The sequence below is a fragment of the Pongo abelii genome, chromosome 18, assembly GCF_028885655.2.
Source record: "Pongo abelii isolate AG06213 chromosome 18, NHGRI_mPonAbe1-v2.0_pri, whole genome shotgun sequence".
Classification (NCBI taxonomy): domain Eukaryota; kingdom Metazoa; phylum Chordata; class Mammalia; order Primates; family Hominidae; genus Pongo; species Pongo abelii.
Window position 1 is genome coordinate 60332220 of NC_072003.2, and position 20467 is coordinate 60352686.

Genomic DNA, 20467 nt, shown 5'->3' on the forward strand with positions numbered 1-20467 from the left:
TGTACTCACAGCAGGTTTTATTGAGAAATACGATATTTTATATTGAGGATTTACTGTTCCCTAGATTGTAAATATGAGACATTGTTCCAGTGGATAATAAGGAGCTAAAGTACTGCTAAGATTATACCAGAAAAATTGCAAACCAAGGTCATGAATAGGACACACAGTACCATTTTTCCCTGGGGCTTGAACCTTCAGAATATCAGTAAAGCCTTTCAGAAGAACAAGACTGACCGCTGCACCATGATGGAGTTTACACACCTCTCTAACAATTTTATTGATTTGATTGGTCATTAACTGAAACAACTGATTATTCAACAACATTGACTTGTTAGTTTAGTAAACGATTGAGCCATTAATAGCATGTATTTCTCTAGCCGAATATTTCATGGTCAAGGAGAAGACAAAAAATTCTGGGATAGGAAACACTTTGAAGAGTAGTCATCATTGGCTTTAAATGGCAGCAAAATTCAGGAAGAAAGAAGTTTTCTTCCTAAACTTTAATGCTTAATTTTTCCATCTTTCCCCTTGATTGTCTTAGATATTCTGCTTTGATGCTTTCCACCCAAAGTGTAAGTTAACTGGAATATAACAAAGAAAATGACTGTTGGTTCCAACTAAGAGAAAATAAGGCCACCATGAGTGGTGTGTAGGAGAAAAGAAGATGAAGTATAAAATCATAATTCAGGGATCCATGTAAGCCAATTGAGATAATGTAATTATTTCTAAAAAGAAAATAAAATACTAAGAAATAGAAAAGGATTGACAAAAGTAAATATTTGAAGGTACTGTGACTGATTTCCAAGACAGTATTCAGTAAGCATGAAAGATTGAGAGCTGTAATTAGACATGAACTGTGAGAGAAAAATGGCAAATTATACGAAACAGATACATCTACACAGGGATGGAAAGATTAAATATTTGAGAAACTTCATCGATCTTAGATTACCAGCCAGATAACAATTGTCAGGTATTTTTTGAAAGCATGAACTCTGAGGTCAGAATGCCATATCAGTTCCACTATTTCTTGTCCATGGCCTTGGGAAATTATTATATATCTCTCTTTTCATCAATTTCCTCATCTGTTAAGCAGAATAATAATAGTATTATAATAATAGTTTTTAACTCATAGGACTGTTGAGAAGGATCCATTAAATAATGTTTGTAAAATATGTATACATGCTTATAATAGTTGGATGCTAAGTTTCATCCATTTGTACTTAGCTCTTGTTCCTGAACACAATTATATGAAAGACTCTTTGCTAGGATCTTTCTCTGTCCCCAGAGAATGACTAGCTTTGGAGAACAGTCAACTGATGACTTGATGGGAATTGCTAGTTAATCCCTTTCGTTTTCCCCTCAGTCAGCTGCTATGATGTCTCTTAGAGGTCCCCAATGGGGCTGAACTCCAGTCATGATGGTAGTTATCTTCCCATTAGTACAACCTATGTTGGTTTCCTGCCCTCCTCTATGTCACTTTTACATGCCTTCACTTACTAGTGAAGTCCTGAAGTCATTTTCCAAATAAACTGCTTGATCTCAACTACTTGTCTTAGGATCTGATTCTGAGGGAACCCAAAGTAAGACACTGATTAACAGATTTTAGTGACTATTATTACCTATTGGAATACATTTGATTCATGCTGAATTATGTTCTGTGCAAATTTTCTGAAAAATGTATTGCTCAGAGAAAGTGTTGATTACTTTTCTTCTTTCTGCCCTTAAGGACTCAAGGATTGATAATAACTTACGTATTTTCAGCTTTTTTCTTAATATTCTGGATTATTGCCCAGCTTCTCTACTGGAGACTTTGTGATATGATTCGAAGACAAACCAGGTAGGTATGCCAGCTGCACATTTTCCAGGAGACTTTTATTTAAATCTTCCTTTTGTTTTTATCTTAGCCTGTATTCCCATGAAAGATGGCTCCAGAAACTTCAGAAGGACTGCTGGTCATTTAGCCACACAAACCATACTCTCCCTGTCTCCATGAACCTCCACTGTATTTAGTGACCACGAGAATTTCTGAAAATCATTCAGACAGATAAGCATTCCCTGAAACATTCATTCAATGAGTGTCTCTAGAGGCCATATTAAAGCACATGAAATCAGGAGTAAACAGCCAAACAGGTAAATATCTAATGTTGATATGTAAAAACACTGTAAGAGTTCAGGAAGGATAACTAACTCTGACTTGGAGATACTGAAAGAACAAAGAGATTGGCCAGGTGCAGTTGACTCATGCCTGTATTCCAAGACTTTGGGAAGCTGAGGTGGGTGGATCACTTGAGGCCAGGAGTTTGAGAAGAGCCTGGCCAACATGGCAAAACTCCATCTCTACTGAAAAAAAAAAAAAAAAACCTAGCCAGGCATGGCAGCTCACACCTACATTCCCAGCTACTCAGGTGGCTGAGGCATGAGAATTGCTTGAACCTGGGTAGCAGAGGCTGCAGTGAGCGAAGATGGCACCACTGCATTCCAGCCTGAAAGACAGAGCAAGACTCTGTCTTAAAAAAAAAGGGTTTGAGTGTCAAAGATTGAATAGGAGTTTGCCAATGAATAAACATTGAAAATTGAGACTCAAAATAGAGTTAACAGTGTATATAAAGGCCTGGGATTTTGAAAAATTGTGGGGAGTTTCAGTGAGGCAGAATCACAATCCCATGTGTTGTGGTTGAAGATCATTCTTGAGAGAGGGAGAAGGTGTTCCATGCTAAGGCCATGGATCTCAAAGGTTAATACACATGAGAAAAACCTCAGGACATGTTAGACCACAGATTACTGGGCCTTACTGAGACTCTGATTCACTAAATTAATAACTTACATTTTTAACAAATCCCCATTTGATGCTGTTGCTTCTGGTCCAGGGAAGACACTTTGAAAGCCACTGTCCTAAAGCAATATTGTGCATTTTATCTTGCAGGTATTGATACTGGCAGATATTAATTTTACTCATGCTTTCCAGAAGCATGTAGATTAATTCTAATCCCTCTTTTACCACATCTTCAAGATTTTGCAAACCACTTTCATATAACAGCTAAGTCCACTTCCATCCAGAATAAATGTAGCTTGTTCCATGAAATATTCTTACATCCCATGGCTATCAGAGCACTTACTATCCTGAGAATGCCCTAGTTTGTTTTAAAATATAACTAAATATAGTGCCAAAAACATAACGTGCTATTTTGCATGTGATATGGCCAGGAAAGATTGCAAGGAGATGAAGTTTGCCTTTAGACAGACCATATGCTCTTACTGATGTCGTCTAAACATGGTGTATTATCTGATTTAGCAAGAATGAACTACTATTTAACATTGTGCTTGTTTGAACAAAAGCCCTGGGGATTTCCTTCTGCAGGAGTGTACTTGATGACAATTAGGAGGTGAAAAAGTGTCTTTTCTATTTATGATAACAAATGGTTTTGTTTACTTCTGTATTTTCAGCATCGAGAGAAATACCTGGCACATAAGAAGTGCTCAGGAAATATTTGCTAAGTAAATTATCAAATGAATGTCAGGCCTTAGCTCATGTGTTTGCAAATTTCACCAGGATATTTAAACAGTATATCCAAGTTAGACTTTTTTCTCCATTCACTAAGTGTTGCTGTAAGAAATGGCTTCATTGAAAGCCTGACTACATCCTTCCCCTTTTCTTATCTTCCCACTCACACAGATGCTTACATGAAGTACTTACAAAGATTTCTGTCTTCATGCTTCTTCTGTGATAACTTGAAAATCATACAAATAACAGAGTTTGGCAGCAATGTCAAGTATTCTGTTAAATATGTTGAAATATTGATTATTTAAGTCAGTGACCCACCTTTCATATATTTTTCTGGTTGATCCTAAATATAGTGCCTAAGTAAAATGAGTATGATAAGAATTTGAAAGTAAAGGCACCAGCATTATGTGTGTTTATGTTATGTACATTTTAAAAATTATATTTACTTCTTCTAAGAATCTAGTGAGGAAAGTATTTCTATTTCCATCTTATTAATAAGGAAATTCAGGCTGAGAAGCATTAGGTAGATTACTCAGAGTTATACAGCTATGAAGTAGAGGATTTAAATGGAAAGGATAAGTACATTATAGATACAATCCTATCATCTATGTCTCGACTAGTATTGATAGATAGAACCTCTATCTAACAGGTAAGGTTGACTACAAAAATAAGCAGATGGAGATAAGAACACTTTTTATTTTTTTAAAGACAGACTCTTGCTCTGTCACCCAGGCTGGAGTGCAGTGGTACAATCTCAGCTTACTGCAACCTCTGCCTCCCGGGTTCAAGTTATTCTCCCGCCTCAGCCTCCCAAGTAGCTGGGAATTACAGGTGCCCACCACCATGCCTGGCTAATTTTTGTATTTTTGGTAGAGATGGGAATTCACCATGTTAGCCAGGCTGGCCTTGAACTGCTGACCTCAGGTGATCCACCTGCCTCGGCCTCCCAAAGTGTTGGGATTACTGATGTGAGCCACCACACCTGGCCCAAGAACACTTCATTAAATGAATCTGTTGGTGGAAGAACCTCTACCTTCATTATAAATACTCTGAGTAGAGACAATTATTAAAATTGGGGGAACAATGCTTTTTAAATCTTATCACACATTTAGTACTGGGTCCTTCTCATTTGGGTAGGCTCTGTCAGAGGGACGGTCTAAGGCTGAAGGCTGTTGTTCAGATTCATTTGAAAAGGAAGAAGAATAAAATTTTGTTGAGATATTAGGTTATTGCAAAAGTAATTAAAGTTCTTGTCATTGAAAGTAATGGCAAAGGAATAGATGTTGTAAATAAAATACAAGGCAGAAATGAAACTGGAAGGGGTAAATGAGAGAGCCTGGAGGAAAATAATCCATTAAAAATCTTAGAAATTGTTGTATATATACTATATATATATATATATACACATATATCTGATTTTACATATAATTGATTATATGTGTGTGTATGATTAGTAACTCCAAACTGAAGGGTAAAGGAGAAAATTAGTGATTTTAAAAAGAGCAGTGAGAAATTCATTAAAAACTCAGCCAAAAAAGGCAAAAAATATATATCTTAAATGAAACATTTGGAGCAATGGAAAACAGATTGAAAGTTGCAATTCTATCTTTCAGATGGTGTTTCACAAAGAGAAAATGGAGGGAAAGATGTGGAAGCAACATTTAAAAAGGAATTTAAGTTTATGTTTCCACAAATGAGGAAAGGCATTGTTTCCCAGTTCAAAGAGTTTCACTGAATCCCATGCAGCATAAACACACAAAAAAATTTAGCCTAGACACATATGAGTGAAACTATGGATTAGAGGAAATCTTACAATTTGCAGTAAATAAGGGATTATTATTGACACAGTGAAGTAGACTAACAGCTGACTTTCATCAACAGTAATAGATGCCAGAGCATTATATGATATCACCTCTAAGTGAGCTCAGGAAAAATAAGAGACATATTAGCTAGTTTATTCTGCCTTTCATCTTGACAGTTAAATGTATTTTTGAGAGTTAGGTAAATGACATCCATTCAGGAACCCTCAAAAAGAGAAATATAAAGAATGCACTTGAGTAGGAATAAGAGGAAATCCAGAAGGAAGTGAGACAAGATAGGAAAAAGCTGAGCAGAGTTAAAGGGGCTAATATTTTTTATGATTAAAAAAAGTAAAACTAAAGTTTCAGACAACGATAACAAACTATTACAGAATTTCCTAGTGCTGAAAATATGCTAAAATGTTTACCATGTTTCAGTCAAGGTTAGAAATACCAAATGGCTAGGTTTGTTGATAGCCCCTTTTTTTTTTCAGTGTATTGTTTTTAAAGCAACATATTCACTAAAGAATAGAAATTCAAACATTACTTATAGAATATATAAATAGAAATAAAGAAGAACACTAATATTTTTAAATCAACAAATGATATAGGAGGAAAAAAGTGAAGACAAAGAATGATCAATAGGCATCCCTAGTATGCGTGTTAAATCAAAATATACAAACAATTATAAATATAATTAGAATAGTATCATGAATTACAGCCAGAAATTTTCTGATTAGATTTTTAAAGAATTCACCTATATTATGTTTCTAAGAGACATAATATTTCAAATTACACAAGACAATAAAAATAAAGAGCTGGAAAAGATAATATCCATACAAACATTAAATAAATACACCTATGGAGACATTATTAATATCATGAAAACTTAAAGTTTAGAAAACAGCATTAATAGAGATAAAAGATGTGAAAATTCTGTGTTCCCCAACAGTAAATTTGTAATTGAACTGTTGTATATTTATAAAATAGAAATACTATTAATCAGTAAAAATGAATAAAGTATGTCAACATGGATAAATATCCAATATAATTCTGTGCAGGAAGAAAAGGAGATTAATGCTATGTACAGTATTATATAAAGCTAACAGCATTCAAAATACTTTAGAATGATAAACACAAATTTAGTACAATGGTTGCCCCGCAGACAGGGACTCTGATAAGAGTTTAATTACAAAATCTTTGAAACAAGTAAAAACTCTAATAACATAGAGATGAGACAGTAAAATGTATTTTAATATCTCAGCACTTTGTGTGTATATGCATGCATGTATGTGTGTTTGTGTGTGTGTGTTGGATAGAGTAAGGACAAACTTCCTATTTGAATCTTCAACATATGTCTCTCCTGAGACTAGGACACCAAGCCATAATTAGCAATCCAGGCCACTAGGCAGAGGAATGAGGAAATCAATATGCGAAACCCCTTTCTGTAGAGGTTTCAACTCTCAGAGGCAATGACTTGAGCTTTGCCGAGCTTGTTCAGCCCTTTACTAACCTCTCTTCTGCTCTGATTATTCTAGGCAGCTCATTTCCATCAGTCCCCCTCCTCACAGAGTTCCTCAGCAATAACACAAACCCAGTTTGCATCTGTCAGGCTCTGCCTGAAAAAGTCTAAATTCATACAAATGTCACTTCTCAGCCTGTAAAACCCAAAGAAAGGTTCTTTCATTCAACAGATGGGCCACAGGCAAATAGTGAAAGAAGGGGTCCTGATGTTTTTCTGTTTCAGTAAGGTAATTTCAGTAATTTACTCTTACCTCCAAAACATTTGTTTTTCTTTATTTTCACTTAATGTTGCTGCTTACTTTCCCTCATGTGGCTTATAAATAGAACAATGGCAACCTTATTCAGATGATATCAATAGAAAGACAAGATGGTGCATTAGAAAAAGCTCAGACTTTGGTATTAAGTCCAGCTTTAAATCCCAGATCATCCACTTGACAGCTGGGTGTTTGGGAAGTTGTTTTTCTCCCAAGCTAAAGAGTCTTCACTTACTGATTCTGCTTGGTCTGACTCTTCCACCAGCTAAGATGCATCTTGCTCCAAATTGCCTCTTGATTTTCTGTTTTTCTGCCACAAACATTCATATTTCCTTTTATGCTTCTCCTTGCCACAGTGACTTTGCACAAGTTCTAGCTTTGCTTGGAATGACACCCATCTCAAATCTCACTCCACTTCACAAAGTTAATCCTTACCCTTTCTTCAGACTGTGCCCAATCATCATTTTCTCAAGAGCACCTTTTGCACCTAGGTAAATTTCTTCTATAACATATTTTCAGAACCACATATCCATTAAAATATTACAAAACCATTTTTTTCAGTGCTTATTTTATTAAATTATGTCTGTACCACATAATGATGTAAAACTAGGAGTGTAGGAACCATTTTTACTTCATGCTTCCAGCACTTCACTGTCCTTCAGAACTAGTCCTTCACTCAAAACTTAACTGTCACTTGAAAGCACAGTGTACTACCTGCCTCTTACCGGTTCTTTCAGGCTGAGTGTGTTGGAATAGCGAAGAACCGAGTTAATTCCTGCTTCCAGAACTCAGAAAAACTTCAGAAATAATAAGTGTGAATGCTTTCACTAATGAAAACACCTAGTTTGCTTTTTAAAAAATTAAACTTTATTTTCAAGTAGTTTTAGATATCTAGAAAAGTTACAAATATAGCATATGCATTCCCGTATAAACTACACCCAGGTTCCTTTGTTGCTAACAACTTACATTGCTATGGTACATTCGTCATAACTAATGAGTCAACACTAATATGTGAGTGTTAAAGTCCATGCTCTATTAATATTTCCTTTGTTTTTACCTATGTCTTTTTTTGTTGTTCCTGGACCCCATCCAAGATATCACATTACTTTTTTTTTTTTTTTTTGAGACAGAGTCTGTCCCTGTCACCCAGGCTGGAGTGCTGTGGTATGATCTCAGCTCCCTGCAGCCTCTGCCTCCCTGGTTCAAGTGATTCTCCTGCCTCAGCCTTGAAAGTAGCTGGGATTAGAGGTGCCTGCCATCACGCCCGGCTACCTTTTTTGTATTTTTAGTAGCGAAGGGCTTTCACCATGTTGGCCAGGCTAGTTTCGAACTCCTAGCCTCAAGTGATCTGCCCACCTCGGCCTTCCAAAGCGCTAGGATTACAGACGTGAGCCACCATGCCCAACCTCACATTACATTTAGTTCTCATGTTTCCTAAGGCTCCGCTAGGCAGTGACAGTTTCTCAGTTATTGTTTTTGATGACACTGACAGTTTTGAGGAGTACTGGTTAAGTATTCTGAAGGATGCTTTTCAATTTGAGTTTGATAGTTTCCTCAATCAAACTGGAATAATGGGGTTTTGGGGGAGGAAAACCACATAGATGAAGTTTATTTTTATCACATTACATCAAAGCTACATGCCGTTGATATGTTGACACTGATCATCTGGCTGCTTCTTGACTAAAACGTTACTCTTTTCTCCCTTTTCCAAACTGCACTTTTGAGCAGGAAGTTGCTATGAAGTACTGATCCTGAAAAGTGGGGAATTCAGCTTCACCTATTTGAGGATGAACAATGTATCTAAATTATGTTCAATTATTCTGCATGGAAGATTTGTCTCTTTTTCTCTAATTATTTATTTATTAAATCATTCATTTATATTGGTATAAACTCATGGATATTTATTTGTTTTCCCTACGGAAAACTCTGGTTAATTTGTACTAATCTATACAGCTTAAAAACAATGAGATATTTTTACGTGTACTCAGAGCTAACATTCCACATACCTCCATGGTCCACAGTATCATAGCACGTCAAATCTGCTCAAGATAACTTTACGTCATAGCACATTGAAACATACCGGGGTATACTGGCCTGACTTGAGAAAACATTTATAATTCTTCCTTCCCCCCATATTAGACTAATAAAATTTTCAGCGTCCTCTTTCCTTTTTCTCTGACTTTTTATTGCTGCACAACAAATTACCTCAAAACTTAGTGGCATAGTTCTGGCACTTGTTGCTTTCCTGGAATGGGATTTTGTGGATCTGGAATTCCAGTAGGGCACAGCAGAGATGACTTGTTTCTGTCTCCCTATATCTGCGACCTCAGCTGGAAGACTCAAAGCCTGGGAGGGGTGACTTTTATGACTACGGGTTGGAATTACCTGCAGTCTTGTTCACTTAGGTGTCTCACAATTCATGCTGGTTGTTAGCTGGGAACTCAGCTGAGTCTGTCATTTAGAACAACTATATCTACCCTCTCTACATAGTTTGGGATTCCTCACAATGATGACTAGATTGCAAAGATGAGCTTATCAGAGAGAGAGACAGACAGACAGATAAGCAGACAGGCAGACAGGTGGAAGAGGTGTCACCTTTCATAACCCAGCTAAGCTGTCACAGAGTGTCATTGATTTCCATGATACCTGATTAGTTAAAGCAGTAATAAAGTATACCTAGGTTCTAGGGGAGGAGACATACATTTCACCTTTCGATGGACATAGGCAAGTATTTGGGATTAAAAATAGTTTTATAGCCATTTTTGGAAAATAAAATCTAGCACTCCCTCTTAGAATTGCTTACTAGAACCATTTGGGTTCACTAGATGCTATAATTCTGATTTTATGGTGCCTATTGGCCAAAATGTCTCCAAATGCTTAGCTCTTATTCAACAACCATTCCTTAGACTTGTGTCATTTTGTTTAATCCACTACCACACTTAACTAATCATGCACCCTCCAAGTCTTCCTTCAGCTTCCACCTGTATTGCCCCATTGCATTGACGCCCTAGAGGACTTCTTATCCAAGAACATCATCACAGCAAAAAAACAAAAAAGTCATTAGCAATAATTTAATAATTTTTAAATATAACCAAAAATAAATGAGGGAAAAGAATAGACTTTTGCAAGTAGTTTTTAAGTGGAAAAATATCACCAACAATTGAGAAAAAAGTCTCTTACTTACCAGAGAGGCACAATAGGCATGCAGTATTGGAGGATGATAAAGGAAACTTAACTGACCTTCACCCAGAAAACCCTACTGTGAGAAAATTAACTTATTTAACTTATTGACAAGAAGAAGGCAATCTTGACGCTGTAATATTAATGGCTGTGTAAAATAAAATTGAGTGAAACCGTGAACGTACATAATCCAGACCAGTGAATTAATGCCAGTAGGAGGTTAGAATGCAAATCATTAGTTTCCCCAAAACCTCTAGCAAATATATCACAAATAGAACTTATTTCACATGGTTAGAGAATTAACAGTAAACTGCTTATTTAAATCATAGGAGAAATGTCACTTTGTAAACGAAAGATATGTAGCTGTATGGATGGATATTCCTCTTGCCTGGTTTCTTTGCTTCCTACTGAAACTGAAAACACATGACAAGCCCCCTACTTCAGCAGTGATGCTCAATATTGCTAACGCTCTTAATAAAGTCAATTTTACTTTGAAGAATTTTAGAGAACTTCCAAATGCTGAATCTTCAAACTGCTTGAATTAGGACACATACATGAATCTGAAATAAACTCTGATGCTCAATTCACACATTAAAGACCTTCCTTCTTAATTTAGACTTACCTTACACCTCTGGATTCACTATACTATGGCTGTTCCAAAATATATTTATTCTGGAATTTTCTAATAGTGGTTGATATTTCTTCAAAATGTTTATTAAAACTTTTAAAACTTGAAATTGTATACTTGTATATTTAAGCATTTGAAAAATGGTTTTCCCGAAGTTGCTATAGCCTGTAAAAATTCCACCATGAGTTATACACACACAGGCATGCACACGCACACATGTAAGTACGTGTGTATGACAGACTATATATGTTTGTGTGTGTGTGTACACACGCACTTTTTATGTTTATATGTATACACACAAAGAAATACAGTACATGTACATATTTGTATGTGTGTGTGTGTGTGTGTGTGAGAAAGAGAGAGACAGAGACAGAGTGAAGCTGGTAGAAAACTTGGAGTTTTGTTCAGTATTGTTTCCTAGCTCATAGAATCATTCACAATATAAATATCAATAAGGCCAACAAATTATTTAAGTTTTTTTATTTCTGGAATATAATTTGTTCTTTATTGCATTGTGTGAATAAAGATTAATTTTAAGAAAATATATCAAGCTCCTTATAAATGAGGATATTGGCATAACATTGCCATAGATTCATGAAAATGTCAAATTTGGGCTGTATTATTGTTGCAAAAATTTTAAAAATAATTTTTATAGAATTGATTTGAGATTCATTGTTGGTATATTCTGTCTCATTATTCAACCAAAACGCATTCAATTTTTAAAATTCAGAGAACAACCATCTGGTATGTTTTATTTTATACTATTTAAACCCCTTCATTATCCAATGAAATAGGATTCCTATATAACAGCTGTAAAGTCTTTAAAGTGTATATTTTACAATTATTGATAGATTAATTGTTTTTAACCTATCCAAATGTTATTATCTAATCTCAACTTGTATTAAATATAGCAAAAAGTCATTTTCTTTAACATTCTTGTCTTCTAAATAATTTATATTTTAGGTTGGTGCAAATGTGATTGTGGTTTTTCCTATTACATTCAATGGCAAAAAACATTTGCACCAACCTAATAGATATTTTAAAACATGCATATGTATGAATATAAATGTATACCATGTTTTAGAATGGTTTGTATAAGAAAATCTAGTTAGGGTTGAAAATATCTAGTTAGGATTGACAATGCATTATATATGGTATATGCATTGGTATACATTTTAAAAATATTTTAAGCCTGGAATTGTTTTGTAAAAAACAAATTGAGCTTCTAGAAGTTTCTCAATCCACTGAACGTTTCTCCATCCTCTAGGGAACATTTTAATTTGAAATATTTAGTAAGTTCAGTTTTATGACTGTGCCACAACACGAGCAATTTTATTGAAATAGAAAGTGAAGAATAAAAATATTCAATAATTATTTTATTGATGTGGAGGGAATGAATTATTCATGGTTTCAAAGTATCTGTGTATAATTCTAATTACCTGCTTTTAAAGGATATGAGACCTGCTGAAAGTACATTAACAATTTTGATTGAACACCTGCTATCTGGTAGAACATAGCAGGCATTAGAACCAAAATCCACTGTTTGAGTGTGTATGAACGTGTGCAAATGTGTGTGTGTGTTTCTGATTTTCGGGGTGATCATTATATACTGTGCTTTGTTGGCATCTGATATCATGCTTTGATAGTTGTAAAAATAGGTCATTCAAGGTGATATAGCCAAATTATTCCTGACTCAAATTCATTATGCATTTCTAACTATCTCTATTCATTTGTAGCTGTGACATACATTTTGAAGCATTAGAAATGCTTCCTGAGAAGGTTTCCTGAGACAAGGACTTGCTTATATACTTCTGCATTATTTTCAGTGACTAGTGGATAAAATCATAGTCTTATGTCTGCTATTATCCAGGTGTGAACCGAGGATTTTGGACTCAATGCCCTCACCCCCATCTATACCTGTAGGTCAGCTGCTATCACAGTGGTAGCACCACCATCCACTTAGTTAATTGGCCAAATTATTTAACTCGAAAATTTCAGGGTCAAAGTTGGCTTAAGGAAGCTGGCAACACTAAATTAGGTGACAGTTCTGGGCAATCCTACCAACTTTATTATTTTTAAAATTTCTTACCTTTCTTCACATCCCCCTGCTAGTAGTTTAATTCATTGGCATTTTCATGGGAACTTTACTGAAATTGCAGCCAGTCTCTTTATTCATGTTTCTTATCTGTCACTTCTTTTTCATGTCATATTCAGGTGGTAAATTTGGTATAGTGAGCGCTTTTCATGCCATCCTGCCTTCTGAACCCTTGACATTGCAGAGCCCTGGCTTTAGGACAGTCTCTTAATGTGACTTACAATGTCTACAATGTCTTCTCTGATCTTTTTTTCTATGTCTCTGCCTTATTTCTCAGCACTTTTTCCCTTGAATTCTATGATCTCATTGTATTAAACATCTAGTTTTCCTGAATAACCATACTTTCTTTTCACTAGGCCCTTATACTGTTACTTCTTTCACTGTGAATACCTTGCTTCTTACTCTCAACTCAGAAAAAATGTATTTGTTCAAATAGTAACTTGTCTGTGCATTTTAATGGTATCTAATAAATTAAATCAATATAATGTGAAATTCAGATTAGACTAAGTTTTAATAAAAGATTACCAGTTTATCATAGTTTGTGTTTCTTGAATTTTCTCATAAATTATGTTTGTCCATATTTATAAACGTAAGTGAATCCTTAAAAAAAACCTCCTCACTTTGTTTTTCTATCAAGACAATATATCAGAACTATAATGAGACAAGGTATCTATTATTTTAGATGCGGTTTTTATTGCTTAACTCTGAAAACAGTAAGGGCCCATCACTTCTCTCTGGGATAAAGCCACAAATGTTTCTTTCTCATAACTGGTAAAAAAATAATTAATTAAAAAAATGTTTTAAAAAGTACTCAGACTTTTAAGGAGAGGAAAACTTATGGGGGTAGGAGAAGAAAAGAAAGAAAGTCAAGAATACATCTGATGTTTACTCTATGAGTTGAAATAAAAAGAAATAAGTCAATATTTGGCTCAACCTTTGGGGATATGAGACAAGGATAATATTGCACTCTTTGGTAAGGAAATGTGCTTGTAAAATTTTATCTGACAGTTCAACAATAGTGCTTCAGTAACAAAAACCTAGTCTTAGGATCTGTAACGTTTATGTAGACACTTTACATTTTTTTCTATAATTTTCACAACCATTTGGCAATTTAGAGGTATATCTCCTTTTCAATCTCCTTTTCAATCTGTGAATCTGAGATTTTGTTTTATTAAGTCCCAAAGCCATGTGGTAGAACCCAAACGTGAACCCAAGAAATGTTTTTTCCATATTGCTCCACACAGCATTTTATTTGACTGACCATATTACACGATCACACACACACACACAAACACACAGAGTAAATAAGACATTGAGTGGTGAAATATTAAGAGGCAGTATGTTAAATATTCTCTCCAGATAACCAATAAACAGTTTAAAAAGGCAACAACTTACATATTCTTCATACCCTATATTAATATTTTATGTTTCTACAATTCAATTAAATAAATTATTAGCAAACTTCGATTAGCTACTGGGTGCTTTTAATGTGAGAAAACAGGTGTTCAATAATTCTATTAATATTCTGGCATAGATTCGTCAGTGTAGATATATGTAGGTGTTTACCATGTTTTTGTGGACTTTCTGAACTAAGTAGGCCTAAATCACTACTTGTTTGGTGTAACTAGAATCAAATGTAATTATACCTCTTATGGTAGTTAAAAAAAATAACACTACGGGGAGGAAATAGGGATCATGGCGGCAGGAGGCAGGACTACATTTCACCTCTGACTGGAACAAAGAGCATATGGAGGCTCGCATTATGAATTTTTGCTTCAGAATAACTGCAGGAATAAATCAGGAAAACTGAGAAGACCCACAGACCTCATAAAGGAAGCATATTGCTCCTGCAGGACCAGGGAACACCTCAAATACTGTGAGTGCCCAAACTGTGAAGGTGGGAGAGGGAGATCATCCACACCTGAACACATACCCCCACTGGGGAAAATGAAGGCCTAGATTATGGGAGAAGATTTTGACCCTACCAGGAGCTGAGTCAATTTAGAGAGCTGAATGAAATACAAGGGTAGAGAAAGTAGCAGGAAAACCCCTGGTAGCTCACTGGGTTTCGTACCAACCCGTTTCTGCCTGGCCTCACAGGGGTCCTCTGGGAGGGCTCCAGAGGTGCTGGGCAAAGGCCAAAGGGAGAAAGAAATCTCCAGCTGAACTTTGCAATAATTTGAACTTATCAAGAAGCCTCCTGGCCAGAACTCTGGGGAGGGCATGAATCTGGTGTGCAGACTCCACTGGCTGGGCAAGAAGGAAAGCCATATTTGCTTTCATAGCTGGGAGGCAGGTATCCTGGGGCAAGCTCTCAGCCCTGCTTGCCCACTGCCTGGAAACAGACTCAGTGCTATTGTGGGGAATGTGGTGGGAGTGAGACCAGCCCTTAGGATTGTGTGGGAGCTGGTTGAGGCCTGTGACTGCTGGCTTTCCCCCACTCCCCTGACAACCTGCATGACAAAACAGAGGCAGCCATAATCCTCCTAGGAACATAACTCCATTGACTTGAGAATCTCAACCCCATCCCCCACAGCAGCCACAGCAAGACCAGCCCAAGGACAGTCTGAGCTCAGACATGCCTAGCCCTGCCCCCACCCAGTGGTCCTTCCCTACCCACCCTGGTAACTGAAGACAAACAGATAGATACTCTTGGGAATTCTAGGGCCCTGCCCACCACCTGTTCCTCCCCATACCACCACAGCTGATGCTCTCTGGAAAGTGCCACCTCGTGGCAGGAGGCCAACCAGCCCAAAAGTAGTGCATTAAACCACCAAAGCTAAGAACCCTCACGGAGTCCATTTCACCCCCCTGCCACCTCCACTGAAACAGGTGCTTGAATCTGTGCCTCATAGACCCACAGAGTATTCACATCACAGGATTCTGTGCAGACAACCCCCAGTACTGGCCCAGAGCCTGGTAGACTTGCTGGGTGGCTAGATCCAGAAGACAGATAACAATCACTACAGCTCAACTCCCATGAAATCACATCCATAGGAAAAGGAGGAGAGTACTACATCAAGGGAGCACCACGTAGGACAAACGAATCTGAACAACAGCCTTCAGCCTTAGACCGTCCCTCTGACAGAGCCTACCCAAATGAGAAGGACCCAGAAAACCAACTTTGGTAATATGACAAAACAAGGTTCTTTAACACCCACACAAAATTACACAGGCTCACCAGCAATGGACCCAAACCAAGAAGAAATCCCAGATTTACCTGAAAAAGAATCCAAGAGGTTAGTTATTAAGCTAATCAGGAGGCACCAGAGAAAGGTGAAGTCCAATGTATGGAAATCCAAAAAATGATACAAGAAGTGAAGGGATAAATATTCAAGGAAATAGATAGCATAAATAAAATCAAACAAAAGTTCAGGAAACAATGGACACACTTATAGAAATGCAAAATACTCTGGAAAGTCTCTACAATATAATTGAACAAGTAGAAGAAATAAATTCAGAGCTCAAAGACAAGGTCTTCCAGTTGACCCAATCCAACAAATACAAAGAAAAAAGAAAAAGAAAATATGAACAAAGCCTCCAAGAAGTCTAGAATTATGTTAAATGACCAAACCTAGGAATAATCAGTGTGCCTGAGAAAGAAAACAAATCTAAAAGTTTGGAAAACGTATTTGGGGGAATAACTGAGGAAAACTTCCCTGGCCTTTCTAGAGACCTAGACATCCAAATACAAGAAGCACAAAGAACACCTTGGAAATTCATCACAAAAAGATGTAGGCACATTGTCATCAGGTTATCTAAAGTTAAGATGAAGGAAAGAATCTTAAGTGCTGTGAGACAAAAGCACCAAGTAACTTATAAAGGAAAACTTATCAGATTAACAGCAGATTTCTCAGCAGAAACCCTACAAGCTAGAAGGGATTGGGGCTCTATCCTCGGCCTCCTCAAAAGAAAAAATAATAATTCAGCCAAGAATTTTGTATTCAGCAAAGCTAAGCTTCATATATAAAGAAAAGATACAGTCTTTTTCAGACAAATGCTGACAGAATTCGCCACTACCAAGCCACCACTCAAGAACTGCTAAAAGGAGCTATAAATCTTGAAACAAATCCTAGAAACACATCAGAACAGAACCTCTTTAAAGCATACATCTCACAGGACCTATAAAACAGAAATACAATTTAAAAAATAAAAACAAAAAACCAAGGTATACAGGCAACAAAAAACACGATGAATGCAACCGTATCTCACATCTCAATACTAACATTGAATGTAAATAGCCTAAATACTCCACTTAAAAGATACACAACTGCAGAATGGATAAGAACTCACCAACCATCTGCTGCCTTCAAGAGACTCACCTAACATATAAGGGCTCACAGAAACTTAAAGGGGTGGAAAAAAGACATTTCATGCAAATGGATACCAAAAGCAAGCAAAAGTAGCTATATTTATATCAGACAAAACAAACTTTAAAGCAACAGCAGTTAAGAAAGACAAAGAGGGACATTATATAATGATAAAAGGCCTTGTCCAACAGGAAAATATCACAATCCTAAACATATATGCACCTAACACTGGAGCTCCCAAATTTATGAAACAATTACTAATAGACCTAAGAAATGAGATAGACAGCAACACAATAATAGTGACAAATTGTAATACTGCATTGTCAGCACTGTCATCAAGACTGAAAGTCAAGAAACAATGGATTTAAACTATACCCTGGAACAAATGAACTTAACAGATCTATACAGAATATTCCATCCAACAACTGCAGAATATACATTCTGTTCAACAGTGCATGAAACTTTCTCCACGACAGACCATAGGATAGGCCACAAAATGAGCCTCTATAAATTTAAGAAAATTGAAATTATATCAAGCACTCTCTCAGACCAAAGTAGAATAAGACTGAGTATCAACTCAAAAACGAATCTCCAAAATGATGCAAATACATAGAAATTAAATAATGTCCTCCTCAATTATAATTGGGTCCAAAATGAAATCAAGATGAAAATTAAAAAACTCTTCAAACTGAACAACAATAGTAACACAACCTATCAGAACCTCCGGCATGCAGCAAAGGCAGTGCTAAGAGCAAAGTTCATAGACCTAAACCCCTACATTAAAAAGTCTGAAAGAGCACAAACGGACAATCTAAAGTCACACCTGAAGGAACCAGAGAAAGAAGAACAAACCAAACTCAAACACAGAAGGAGAAAGGAAATAACCAAGATCAGAGCAGAACTAAATGAAATTGAAAAAAAAAAATCAATACAAAAGATAAATGAAACAAAAAGCTACTTCTTTGAAAAGATAAATAAAATTGATAGATTATTAGCAAGATTAACCAAGAAAAAAGAGAAAATCCAAATAAGTTCAATAAGAAATGAAATGGGAGATATTACAACTGACACTACAGAAATGCAAAAGATTATTCAAGGCTACTATGAACACCTTTATGCACATAAACTAGAAAGCCTAGGAGAGATGGAAGAATTCTTGGAAAGATACAGCTTTCCTAGCTTAAATCAGGAAGAATTAGATAACCTGAACAGACCAATAACAAGCAGTGAGATTGGAATGGTAATTTAAATATTACTAACAAAACAAAGTCTAGGACCAGGCGGGTTCACAGCAGAATTCTACCAGACATTCAAAGAAGAATAGGTACCAATCCTATTGACTCTATTCTACAAGATGGAGAAAGAGGGAACCCTCCCTAAATCATTCTTTGAAGCCAGTATCACCCTGACACTAAAACCAGGAAAGGATATAACCAAAAGAAAAAAAAAACACAAAAACTAAAGACCAATATCCCTGATGAACATAGATGCTAAAATCCTTAACAAAATACTAGCTAAGCGAGTCCAAATTCCCTAACATTGCATTTCTCCAAACAAATACCCATCATTAAGGGACACATGGTTATATTAAAATAAGAAAACCTTAGTTTGGGGCATATGTTTATGTGATTATGTGTAAATAATTTAAATATTTCTAGCTCATTTTCCTTCCTTCAAATTTAGCGATTTCAAATAAAGGAACATTTAAGTAAATTATGGTTTACTCACATATAAAACATATTTTATACTGATGCTAGTGAAGAGCTCATAAAAATCCACTTTATTAGTTTGCATTTAAAAACATAAATATATGTGTACTTTCATTGGTAAATATTATAAAACATTAGCTATTATGTCATTATATGACAGACTTATGGACTTTTTAAAATTATTTTTAAATACTCAAAGTAGAGTTTTTAGTAAATATCCATTTTTAATTAATAAAGAATATTTTATTACTTAAATATAAATTTAAAATTTTCAATTAGAATTAGAGGCCGGGTGAGGTGGCTCACGCCTGTAATCTCAGCACTTTGGGAGGCCGAGGCGGGCGGATCACGAGGTCAGAAAATCGAGATCATCCTGGCTAACACGGTGAAAGCCCATCTCTACTAAAAATACAAAAAATTAGCCGGGCGTGGAGGCAGGCGCCTATAGTCCCAGCTACTCGGGAAGCTGAGGCAAGAGAATGACGTGAACCCAGGAACCTGGGAGGTGGAGCTTTCAGTGAGCCGAGATCGCGCCACTGCACTCCAGCCTAGGCGACAGAGCGAGACTCCGTCTCAAAAACAAACAAAAAAAGAATTTGAGAGCTCAAGGGTACAATGAGGAAATTTTATTGTATGATACAAATAATCACAAAAATTAATATAAACACAAATATTAAGGATTATCATAGAAAGGTATCTTTATTCATGTTGTCATAACCACTGTAATTTCCTGGAATTGTATATTATCTCATGGAAGATATGGCCCTAAAATTAAAGCTCATAGGCTTCAGGCTTCAAAATAGTATTGAGAGTATCACGAAGGCCAGAGGAAGTCATGGAGATTTTTTAATTAAAGTAATTAAAAATCCAGTTAATAAGCAGCTTCTTATTACAAGAACATGGAAAAGAGATGATATCTTATAGCCACTATTTCTACTTCTATGTCACTCTATCTCTTTGAAGCTATATATATATATACACATAATTGAAAATTTGTTACTTATCACCCCAGACATCCAGAACATAGCTATTCTACTGCTTGAGGAAGTAAAGTTGGATGAAAATTCAATAAATTTGCACAAATTGCTTGAGTTTTTCTGTATTCACATTTACAATAATGTCTTTTTCATATGGAAGATAATTCTAAGTATAAAACAGAGTTTTAATTTTATTTTAAATGTTTTAATTCTGAAATATTTCAAATTAAAAAAAAAATCTGTAGCAGAGATAACCAGAAGAAATATTATGCAAGTTACATATGTGCTTTCAAATTTTCAAATAGTCACATTTAATAAAAAGAAACAAATAAAATTACCTTTAATAAAATATTTTATTGATCCAATGTTAAAAAATTATAATTTTGACATTTTGAGTTTTCAACCATCTCCGTCAATGTAAAACTATTAAGATGTATCACATTTTTTGTACTAAGTCTTTGAAATCTGACATGCATTTTACTCATATAA